This window comes from Apium graveolens, chromosome 4, assembly GCF_009905375.1.
Source record: "Apium graveolens cultivar Ventura chromosome 4, ASM990537v1, whole genome shotgun sequence".
NCBI classification, from domain to species: domain Eukaryota; kingdom Viridiplantae; phylum Streptophyta; class Magnoliopsida; order Apiales; family Apiaceae; genus Apium; species Apium graveolens.
The window spans coordinates 310,217,635-310,230,107 of NC_133650.1; the positions used below are offsets into that span (position 1 = coordinate 310,217,635).

At 33.1% G+C, this 12,473-nt stretch overlaps 1 pseudogene; it reads left to right on the top strand.

Annotated features, from left to right (window-relative positions):
* The first annotated feature begins 717 nt into the window (after positions 1-717).
* The window catches only part of LOC141720119 (patatin-like protein 3), a 64,049-nt pseudogene continuing 52,293 nt past the window's right edge, over positions 718-12,473 (top strand).

The window sequence follows — 12,473 nt, forward strand, 5'->3', positions numbered from 1 at the left end:
ATCAAAAGAGTAATGGAGGGGAGCCCTTGGACTTTCAATATGGCATTATAAGTTTTCGAGAGACTAAAGGAGGGAGATAATCGTATAAATATTAAACTGAATCATGTTGATATGTGGGTTCAAGTTCATGACTTGCAGGCGGGTTTCAGATCAGAAAGAGTTATCAAGGATATATGCAACTATATCGGTACTTTTGTTCAGAATGATGTCAATAATTTTTCAGAGGTATGGGGAGAATTCTTTAAGGTGCGTGTCAAGATTGTTATCAATGAACCTCTTCGCAGAAAGACGAAATTGAAGAAAAAATGTGGAGAATGGGTCTGGGCTAATTTTAAATATGAGCATGTCCCAATGTTCTGCTTCATTTGGGGTATCATTGGTCATTTAGAACGTTTTTGTCCAAAATTATTTCAGCAGGAGGGAGATACTACGGAGAGACCTTATGGCTCATGGTTGCGAGCTGCTCCTAAATGGGCTGTGTTAAGTATTGGATCGAAGTGGCATCGGCCAGAACTAGTTTTAATGAAGAATCCAGAAAAAGCTGCAGAATTAGAATTGCAGACGACTGTCGTGGGAGAGGATGGGGTGCAATTACCGGAGGAGAGATTTTCGGGATCTGGCGTAATAGAGGGAGGAAAATTAGGTGATAAAAATGGGAGGGAGAATTCTAAAATTTCAAATGAAGCACTTTCTATGTAGATTGATGGGAGTATAACTATGCTTCATGATAAGGTTGTTAATTTAGAGGAGGATGATCAGGAATTAAATGAGGAATTAGTGATAACTGATCCAAAAAGGAGAAAAATGGATATTGTTGGTAAAGATAAAATCAAAGATGGGCTAGATACCGAAGTTGATGGGCTTCCAAAAAACTTGTATGGGGCGGGTCCGGGACTCCAGGCCCGCCATTCATCATGAGCACGTTGAGTTGGAATTGATGTGGGCTTGGGAACCCACAGACTATTCAATTTCTTAAAGATATTATTTATCAAAAGAGACCCAATTTTATTTTTTTGAGTGAGACTTGTTCAAATAAAGATACTATGGAAATAATAGCTATGCAGATGGAGTATGAATGATGCTTTTGTATGGAAGCCAGAGGTCAAAGTGGGGGTACGGTGTTGATGTGGAAAGATAAGAATCATGCACATATTTTAGGTTTCTCTGTGAATCACATTGACGTTGTGGTTAAAATCCATAATATGATCGAATAACGTCTTACTGGTATTTACGGGGAACCAAATCGTACTCAACGTCACAATACTTGGTCGCTCCTGAGAAATTAAAAGAGTTATCAGTTTTACTATGGTGTGTCATAGGCGATTTTAATAATATTTTGCACAATGGTGAAAAGAGGGGTGGGAAGCCTTACCCGATTTTTTTATTAGATGGTTATAATAATGCAGTGTTTGATTGCGATCTCACAGATTTGGTTCTGATTGGACATCAATTTACTTGGGAAAAAAGAAGAGGCTCTCCAAGTTGGACGAAAATTAGACTTGATAAAGTCATGGTCAATTCAAAGTGGTGGGACGCGTTCCAGTCAACTCATTTGTTTAATTTAGAAATTACTATGTCAGATCATTGTCCCATTTTCATGTAGCCTGTAGAAGTAAAGAGCTATAGTCATGTGCATCGTTTCCGGTTTGAAAATTCCTGGTTAACGGATTCAAAATGTATGGACATAGTCAAGGAAAATTGGACTAATGGGCTCTCGAATTCTATTCTGGAGAAGTTAGAAAGATGTAAAGGTTTGTTAAAAAAGTTGAGGAATAGAAGGGATAGTGCTTCGATATTGTGATACAAGGAAATCAGGTAAAATCTCGCAGATATCTACCACCAAAAGGAGGTTTACTGGAGACAGAGTGGTGATCGCAACACTAAATATTTTCATAACTCTGCTTCTAAACGAAGGATAAGTTTTATTACTTAATTCATAGAAACATGCAATGATTTAAAAAATATTCTTAACTTTTCAAGGGTTTGACCCCGTGTGTGAGTTTAATTTATTAGAAAAAAAATATTTTCATCTTTCTATCAAATTTTATTCTGTGATCATAATAATATCTAACATTTTTTCAAATTTTACAACTATAGTAATATTAGTAATAATAATAATAATAATAATCTTTCGTGTATTTGCATCAATTACATTACTTAAAATTTCTTATTTGAAAAATATTTTGGATTGCTTAAAAGAATTTTTAGTAGGAGTTGCCAAGAGTTTGTCAAACTTAATGTGGTAAGACAATATTGGTTGCCTACATATTCGAGTTGGTGGGTTACCAACCAATTAGGGCTGAACAAAATTGAATCGAAATAAAAAATCGATCTGAAATTTGCTAATTTTGTTCGGTTCCAACTATTCAGCAAATTGGGTCTTCGGTCTATTCGATCCATGACCGAAATATATTGATTTGCTTCTACACCGAATAGATCAAATTATATATTTTATACATTATTTTATTTTATATATTATAAATATATTATATATTTATAATATATATATACTTAAAAAATTTATTCACACAACCCTGAAGGCCTGAACCCTGTCATACTTAAAATGTTAATACTTACCAAAGTAGCACAAATACACCACAACCGAACATATACAACCATATCATGAATCATTTCACGAAGGAGTTCAATTTAAAATCAAATATTCATATTTGTTCAACCTCTTCATCGACTTATTTATTGGAAAATCAATAAACGTTATTAGATTTTCTCTTATTATTTCTTAATTTGTCATTCCTAAATCATAATAGGTAATTTTACAAATAAGCATATGTATATCTTGGTTTTCTTATTACTTTACTCATAGGTTTTGTTACTAGTTTTCTTAATTCTTTACTAGAGTCTGCAGAATTAAGGTTATCTTTTAAATTTTTTGTTAATTTTCTTTTGTTAATTTCTTAATTAATACTTGATTTCATTTAGGTTTTACGTTTTACACTTATTTAGTTCTTTCTTGATTACAGTAGCTATATAACGTATTTTTGTATTTTGTTTTTTGGTGTAAATAATGTAATTAATTGAAATATTTTGTGCAGGCGGTACTGTTGTGTTGTTACTTACAAAATTAATTTTATATTTTCATTTATAATTCAGTTGAAATAATGTCACACGCAACGAGATACGGGGATTGTTACATAAGCTACTCTCTTGATGGATGTTCAATGATCATCCGTCGGGACTATTGTTAGTCCCTTAACAATATAGCAAGAATTACAGAAGGGGGGTTGAATGGAATTCTTGAACCTTTTTCTTGAAATAAAAATGTTCAACTCGATTATGGATATATTTGTTTTGATTAGCACAATGCGGAATATAAACTTGAATGAATTAAAATATAAGTAATTAAAAACAAGAGTCTTTAAAGACTTTCTGGTGGATTTAAACAATTCCACCAGAGATATATATAATATATCGAGAGGACTCTGTGTGCAGAAATGCTCACAACTGCTTACAAAATAGAACTGCTGAGAATACAGGAAATGCTAAAGATTGTGCTTACAAAGATTTCTCTGTTTTTATATTTCTCAGCTATCTTAGTTATTTTTCTATTTGCTACTCTCTTGGTTTATATATTACCAAGATTACAAAGTCAAAAGAACTGAACAAATGTAAAATCTAACAGTCTTGATCTTTGCTGCTTTTCGTCCTCTATTACCCAGTTATTGAGCTTCCACAGTGTGTTTGTATCCAACTCGACGGCTGTGTGTCAGCTTTCACTGTTCAACTGATGTTTGAATCTTGATATGATCATCCGTCGACTTTCAGATCATCCGTCGATGACTTAATTGATCATCCATCGACTGCTATGTTAAACATCCGTTGATAGTCATTTGATCATCCGTCGAAGCTTTGTTAATCATCCGTCGGTAGCTATTTTGGCACTTGACTTCATTTCACTTATACAGAATTACAAGACATTGCTTATGTACAGTTAATCAACCTATTCTGCATATCTAGTTAAAGTCAACATGGCTTATATGCTACTACAGATTCTATACAAAGGTGCATACATCACTGTGCTACAATCTTATTATTACATAAGCTACTCACTCGATGGATAATCAGTTAATCACCCGTCGGGACTATAATGAGTTATCCGTCGGGACTATAATTCTTATCCGTCGAGAGCTACATAATTTCACTAAGTAAAATCTACTTAGATATTTTGCTTAAGTGATCATCAAGTACACAACATATTCACAACAACTATTAAGTTTATCCGTTGGGACTATTGTAGAGCTACAAAAATACTAAGTTAAATCTACTAAGGTATTTTGTTTAATTTATCATCAAGGTCACAACATATTTCTAACATTTTAAACATATCTGATCTTGTAAAAAATTACCACTTAACGGTGAATCAAAATAAACACAATTGTTTTTACAATTCTTCAGAGATAATGATGGCATTTTTAAAAATAGGCGTTTTGATCAAAAAACTTTTAAATATAAGTTAGCTTCCGTGATCATTATACATGAACTTGCCTTTACATCTGTTGAGGGTGAGGGGTTTAATGATTTCATGCAAATCACTCAACCATTTTTTAAAATGCCATCTCATTTTACCGTGACACGTGATTGTTACCAAATATTTCTGATGAAAAGAAGAAGTTAATCACTTATTTTAAGATTCGGGTCAAAGAGTTAGTATCACAACGGATACTTGGACTTCAATACAAAAGATTAATTATATGCGCATCACGGCTCACTACATTGATCACAATTGGAACTTGCTAAAAAAATTGACTTTTGTCCTAGGTCATAAGCGTGAGATCTTAGCTAGGGACATTGACATGTGCTTGAAAGATTGGGGAATTTTCGAAGTATTTGCAATTACGATTGATAATGCAAGCTCAAATGATACTTTCATTCAATTTTTAGAAGATAGATTTTCTTCAAGAGGGTGTGATTTCTTGAAAGAAAAATATATGAACATGAGATGTATTGTACACATAACTAATTTGATTGTGAAAGGTGGACTTGAAGAAGTAGATCCACCCGTTATGAGAGTAAGAAAGGAGGTTAAGTACATAAGACAATCTCCGGCTAGACTAGCCAAATTTAAGGAGTGCATTGAATTAGTGAATGTTAATTCTAAATCTATTTTGTATTTGAACGTAAGTACAAGATGAAATTTCATTTATTTTATGCTAGATGTAGCTCAAAAATTTTGAAGTGCACTTGAATTATTTAAAATAATGGATCCTTACTTTGTAAAGGAGCTTATTGAGGCCGACGGGCTGCCCTCTTCTTGGAATTGGGGTAATGTTAAATGTATGATCGATATCTAGTTCATTTTTATGAGCTTACTCTGAGAATTTCGGGTTCTTTGTATGTCACATATAATTTATTCTATCATGAGATTAGCAAGGTTAACTATTTATTAAAAGATTGGGTGAAGAGTGATATTTTTGAGGTGAAGTCAATAAGTGAAAACAGAAAGAAAAAATATGACAAATTATAGGGTAATGTACACAGTATAAACAAACTCATTTGTTGTTCCCTAAAAATACAACAAGAATTACAGAAGGGGGGTTGAATGTAATTCTGGCTCCTTTTTGAGATTTTCAAAATGTTCTAACTCAATATATATATAACAGTGTTTGATTTGCAGTAATGCAGAATGGAAGAGTAATAGAAATTAAAACACTAAGTAATAAAACACAAGATTTAAAACTTTCTGATGGATTTGAAAGTATCCACTATATATATATATATATATATATATATATATATCAAATTGAGAGCTCTGTGATGCTTTAAATAACACACAGCTGCTTTACAAGTGAACAAACAAACTACAGAGAGATTCTTAACAAATACAGCTTTTTCTATCTCTCTTAAAAATATGTTTGCTTTGTTAATTGTTCTACTTGCTACATTTGGTTTATATACCACCAAGTTACATGACAGTAAGACAAAGTAATAAGACAAACTATATCTAGTCTAACTCCATGCTGCTTCACTACTCTATTCCAGCATCTTTGAATATCTTCACATTTGCATGGAAATGGTAATGCTTCTTTGTTCTCAAAATCCTGCTTAACAGGCTGCTACATTCCTTTTATAAATACCTGACATATGTGACTGTGTTGTCACTATCAACAGCTATTTTGAATTTGATCATCCGTCGGGACTATGTTGGTCATCCGTCGGGACCCCTGTTGATTATCCGTTGGGAGCTTTGGTGATCATCCGTCGGGAGCCTTGATAGATTATCCGTTGGGAGTCTTTCTACCACTTGACTCTATTTCATTTGTATAGAATTACAAGACATCTTATATTTACAATTAGCCAACCTATTATGTACATCAATCTAGTAGTCATTATGACTTACAGAATCCTACAGCATCTACTCAACTAAAACATGTTGTTTGCAGAAATGTGCTACAAAACTTATTGTTACATAAGCTACACTCTCGATGGATGTTCAGTTGTCATTCGTCGGGACTATAAAATTCATCCGTCGGAACTATAATAGAACATCCATCGAGAACTATAAATTTTACTAAGTTAAATCTACTAAGGTGTTTTGTTTAACTTATCATCAAGTTCACAACATATTCCTAACAATCTCCCCCAATTTATGTCTATTGGAATTGTAGCCATAAATTAAGAGAAACTTGATGATAACAAAACACTCTAAATGTACCGATTGAATTATAGCAAATAAAACTGATAAGTGCTGCAATTTATTGAAATTGAACAAAGTAAAGTGTACAAAGAGTTCTCACAATCATTATCAAGGTGCTCCTCTAGTCTGAGCAGATGATTTCTATTTCCTTGATTGTCTGGACTTCTTCCCAAGCTTCCTGTTATTTTCTTCTATTTGATTTTGGAGTTGTCAGTGGAATTCAAGTTCATCAGCTTCTGATAGATCCAGCTTTTCTTGCATTTCCAATAAAGTGTCATTGCTAGAGATATTCAATTGGTCATCTAGTCTGAAGAATCTTCTAACACCCTTGTTATCCATGAATTCCATCAGCCAATAAGGCCTCAAATGCATTCTCTTTCCTGTAAAGGGAATTGTTAGAGTTCTTGGAAGTGCATTCTTGACTTTATTACTCCTTAGATCTTCTATCTTCCTTAGGACTAATCTCCTTGCAGTTACATTAAATCCAAAGTTTTTCTTGAAAGATGAGTAGACCTTTATTAGTACAGATTGGCTTTCTTGAAGAATCCTGTGAAGTGTCCATATGATTTCTTTCCCTCCCTTGTACTTGAACACCAGTCTTTCAGGGAGATTTCTATAAGCATCAATTGCTCTCACTTCTTCTAGTTCATCTATGTAGAGATTAATTTTAGAAAATTTTTTGATGTCACAGATGTATAGAAGATCTCCCTTGTTGACTGTTGGTTGAGATTTGGTTAGGGTCTTGGTTCTGAACACAAGCTTTACCTTCTTGGTTGCTCTAATCTATGTCTTCTTTGCTTTGTTGAAAATTGGTAAGTTAAGTTCAGGAATTGGCAAACTGTCCCAGTCTACTTGTTCATCCTTGCGAACTATTGGCTCCTCAAAAAAGTTCCTTGTAGGATCTACCTTGAATTCTTCCTGCACCACTGAGGGCTTGGATGCTTGAGTTGAAGTTGTAGACTGTTTAAGAATATAATCTTCCATTTCCTCATCACTGAAATCCAATTTTCTTTTGGAATGGAGCTTGTATCTAAATCTTCTTTTCTATTGAGGTTCATTGAGCATTTTCTGATCATGAGCTTCATCAATCACAGGTGGTTTCTCATTGATCTCAGTTGCAGTGTTTACAGCTTGAAGTTTGGCCAAGATAGTAGCTTGCTTCTTCTTTTGTTTAAGCTTTTTAGCATCTAAAGCAACCTGCTTCTTTTCCTGCTTGATCCTTTCTTTTTCCTCCCTTTTAGCTAATGCAAACTTAGGGTGTCCATCCACCACACAAATCTTTTTTCCATTCCTGTAAATTTTGGCAATTCTCTTCTTTTGTACTGAATCAGATGGATCTTTGAAAAATACTACGGACCTTGCTAACAGCTTCTTTTCATCTGGTTTTGGAGTCTCAAACATGAGATCCAAGGGATTCTTGTCTGATGACTTTGGATAGTTCTTTTTAGGCTTCAAAATCATATTGGCTTTTGGAGACTTGATGTATGAAGTTTAGCCTTTTTCCAAGCTACCTAGACTCATTTTATTCACTGAGATTTGCTTGACTTGAGAGTAGTGATGAAAGATCTTGTCTGGTTTCTTTATCTGAACTTCTGAATGTCATCATCAATCTTCTTCCATTTATCAGCTAATTCCTTCTCAACTGCTGCTATATCAATCTTTTTCAATTTATCATTTGATTCCAGTATTGCTGCTGCTAGATTGATCAGATCAATGTTATCCATAGCTGGTGGCTTAGTGAAAGCAATTGTTGGCACAATTACTTTACTGAATTGGATGTTGAGTACTTTCTCCCCCTCACTTGTTGAGTCTCCTTGACTAACTGGGATGAGTGAGTCTTTCTCCCCTTTTTTGTTAGCATCATGTTGATGAGAAGTAGGAAGTTGTGCAGCCACTAACTGTTGGAGCAGAGCAGTCTGAGCTTCCTGATTGGCAAGTATTTTGGCCACTGACTTCTCCACATTTGTTAGTCTAGAGTCCATAGCCTCAACCTTCCTGTTCAAATCGGCTTATTTTCTTAATTTTTGAGCTATTTCAGTCATATTTGTTCCAGGAAGTCTAGCATCCAACCTTGCTACAAAATCTTGTTTGACTTCTGAATTTTTTTGCTTAATTTCATCCACATTCTGACTGTGTTGGAGAGCCCGAATTTTGTGCAGCTGTAGAGATTTCATATATGCTTTGAGTAACCTTTTTGTGCTGGCACTTGTGTAACGTCTGGGAAATTTACGTCTATATTATATCATATTTATAATAAATTATGTGTGTTAATGTGTCATTATATGGAATTAATTGTCAAACCCTAATTGCTATGTGTTACGTGCATTCTGTGTCGACCCGGTATTTTTTAAGATATTTTTCAGATATTTTATTTTTCATTTATAGCTTGCATTTCAAAAGATTTATGACCCGAACCATGATTTTAAAGCAGGTATTTCAAATAAAACAATAGGCCTTATTTTTCATCAAACAACTTTTACCATCGTAATATTCTGAACATCTAGGTATTTTATAAATTTTCTCATTTTGCGAAAAATGATTTTTCCGGGCCCTATTGGGTGTTAAAATTACACTTAATATATTGTACTAATGATAAACTAATTTACTAATTGGAATTCCCGTAACTTTAAACCAACTCATTCAGGTAAATTTTCGAGTTTCGGTAAATATAAAAAATATTTGATAAATATATATTATGTGATATCAATATAAATCTCTCAAACCTGAAACAAACTTTGTCTAAATTCTTATGTGCCAATAATTCACATAATCCTCAAATTGCAAGTTAGTCGTACCTTATTACGTCCCCGACTCTGCCTGCAATTATCATAACCATTAAACATCAGAAATGTGGGTATACATAGAAATGAGTATATACAGGAATGAAGGATGAAAAGTTGCAAACTATACATGCTATAAATTAAAAGACATGTAAATCAAAATGCTAGATAAGTTTAACAACGTTACGATACATGATCTTTATATTTAAGATGTCATGTCTGAGAAAACTTCATGCTTGGATAATGCTATCAGACATGAGAAGGGTCTGCCATTCAATTTAAAAAAGAAGCAGAGAGGATTTAAAAAAAAAGATACGGCTTGATGACATAAAGAGGACCACTTGTGAAATATGTGTATATATACTGTATACATGAATGGAGGAGGCAAATGAAAAGTTGTATGATAAACTATAAATTGATGTATGACTTTTAATGCTGAATTTCTAAAGCCAAGTAGAATCTTAATGAAGAGACTTCTGAAATTTCTTTGGTAGATGCTAGTGCTTCACATTAAATCTTTTCTGAAAAAATATAAAATACCAAAATTCTGTAAAATGAGAGAAATGGGTGAGAAGCAATTTTAGGACATGCCACGTAAGCACCTGAGATTCTCCTTTATATAGATATATGGATTGAATCGATCGGAACCGTGAAGCTGGAGGCTGTCCTTTGGCCTGCGCTAATAAGCAAACAAACTAATTCAAATTTTACGTTTCTACCGATTGATATTTGATAGTATTTTTTTTGTAAATCACAAAAATAGGGAGCAATTTATGTATTATACCTTTGCAAATCGTAGCATCAGATTTGAGCATAAGAAATTAAGAATAGACAAAAAATATCAAAATGCACATGTTAGTATTGAGCAGTGAAAAAACTAACTAAAAATGTAAGGTTCTGCAAGATAGAGTTTCAGCGCATTTGATTTGCTTCATCCAGCATATCAGCTTTGTGTTGTACGAAAATCAAAATGAATCATTTGACCACTGCTAAAGTTCCTTGCACACTGGAAATAAAAAGAGATGTTAAAATTAAGACAGTGAACCTTCTTCATTGCTAAAAGTCCAATTCAAATCTTAAAGCAGTGAAGCAAACAGAATAAAATGGTAGCACTTTAGATGCAAATGTCATTCTATTGATTTCATGAAATAATGAAACACTATTAATCTTTTCCTACCAGACATTTGTGAAAAAGTAGTGACCCCCCCAATTTTGTCTTACAGAATATATATACAACTTTAAGTGTGAGATGGAAGCTGAGAAGGTGGTTGCGGTTACAAACTTTAAATAATTGAGATTGCCTGTTGAAATATCCTCAAGTAAATAGCTTAAAATGACCGTTACGGCTATGCAGAAAGTTAACATAACATAAATGAATGAGTTCTCAACTATAACCAAACTCCAGTACATAGAAAAATAGGAAAATCAGATAGCAATGTTCTGGTATGCCACATCATCCGCCTGTGATATTACTTTATATAGATATATAGATGGTTCGGGTTGACCTAATGAGTCAGAATGAGAATAATAGGACTTTGAGATATATGTGAAAGTATATGACTTAGTGTTATGTGTTCTATATGGTTAGAGTTATATATAAGTTGGGTTGAGTAACATAAATGGGGTAGAAATTAGACGTTTAGAGACACGTCGATTGTTTGCGAGGTTCCTAATTAAGATCTGCTTGATATTGTAGATTTGGAAAGTGAAGGCGTGTAAACTAGGAAAGGAAAGGAAATTCTAGGTGGTAGTAACTCAATCCGTGTGAAAAATGAAAGCTCCCACGGTAATTAACTTTCCCTTTTTCTTGTGATATGATCACAAAGATTGTTTATGATATGAATTGATAAGGAGAATGACTGTAGTAGTACTGTTATTGAATCTTGTTGATTAACCATGATATTAGTTCATTTCTTTTCAATTCAAGTACGTTTACCCTGTTTTATATGGATATCTTATTTTCTATAGTAACCTCTTACCCTATACTTCCCGATGAATAGTTTTCCTAATTAATAAATTCTTTGACCTAGATCCCCTTCTTCACAAACATATACATTATTAATGTATCGTTTCTTGATATAGCTTTGCTTAATAACCATGATAATACCTATACTTGATCTCGATCATTGCCCCAACTTACCTTCCTTTCAAGTACATTTGTTTATTCCACCTAAATTTTTGAATTGAATCTAAGAATGATTTTCGACTTGATAGATTCCAAATGATTTCAAAGGGTGGTAATGTTTAAAAAGAATTTAGTTTGAAATTTCTATGTTTTCCAATATAAAGGTTTCCTATGAATTCCTAAAGATTGGATAGGGACGTAGAGGCTAGCGGGGCTAGTCCAGTAATATAAGAGGCTGGCGGGGCTAGTCCAACATTATAGGATGAAATAATGCCATAGGTACCTTATGACCGGATGGAGGTCAATACGGGCTGATCACCCCTATTATATTTAAAAGATGGATAATCCAATCAAGGTTTCTATGTTGCTAAAAGTGAAATTAAAACATTTAATCGTGCTCTAAGCACTATTCACTGCATTTCATTTTGAAACTGAAATTGTGTTAATTGAAATTTCTCCAAGTTGTTAAATTCAGTATAATAAATATATATATTTACTTTTAATTTAAAAAATAATTTTTTATAAATAATTAAGTAATATTAAATAAACTATATTAAAAAAGCTAATTATAAGATAATTTTCAAATAATGTTAATTAAAATTAAATTATCTAAAATAAAAAAATATCTGGTTCATAAGATAAATATATAATTCGTTTCACAAAAATAAAATTAAAACAAAACTAATATGTCAGATTTCTATATCAAGTAAAACTCTGCTGGATTAGAACTATACTGGAAATTTCATAAGTGATTAAATGTTCTAAGTTGCAACAATTGACTTTTCAAATCAAGTTCAAATAGTATTGGAAATTACCTTGTTGATCTCATGTATTTCAAGCTTTATCGCCATCATCTCTATTATCTCTATTCACTGCATCTCTCATTATGGTTCCAATGTTCCGGCCGCGCCACACA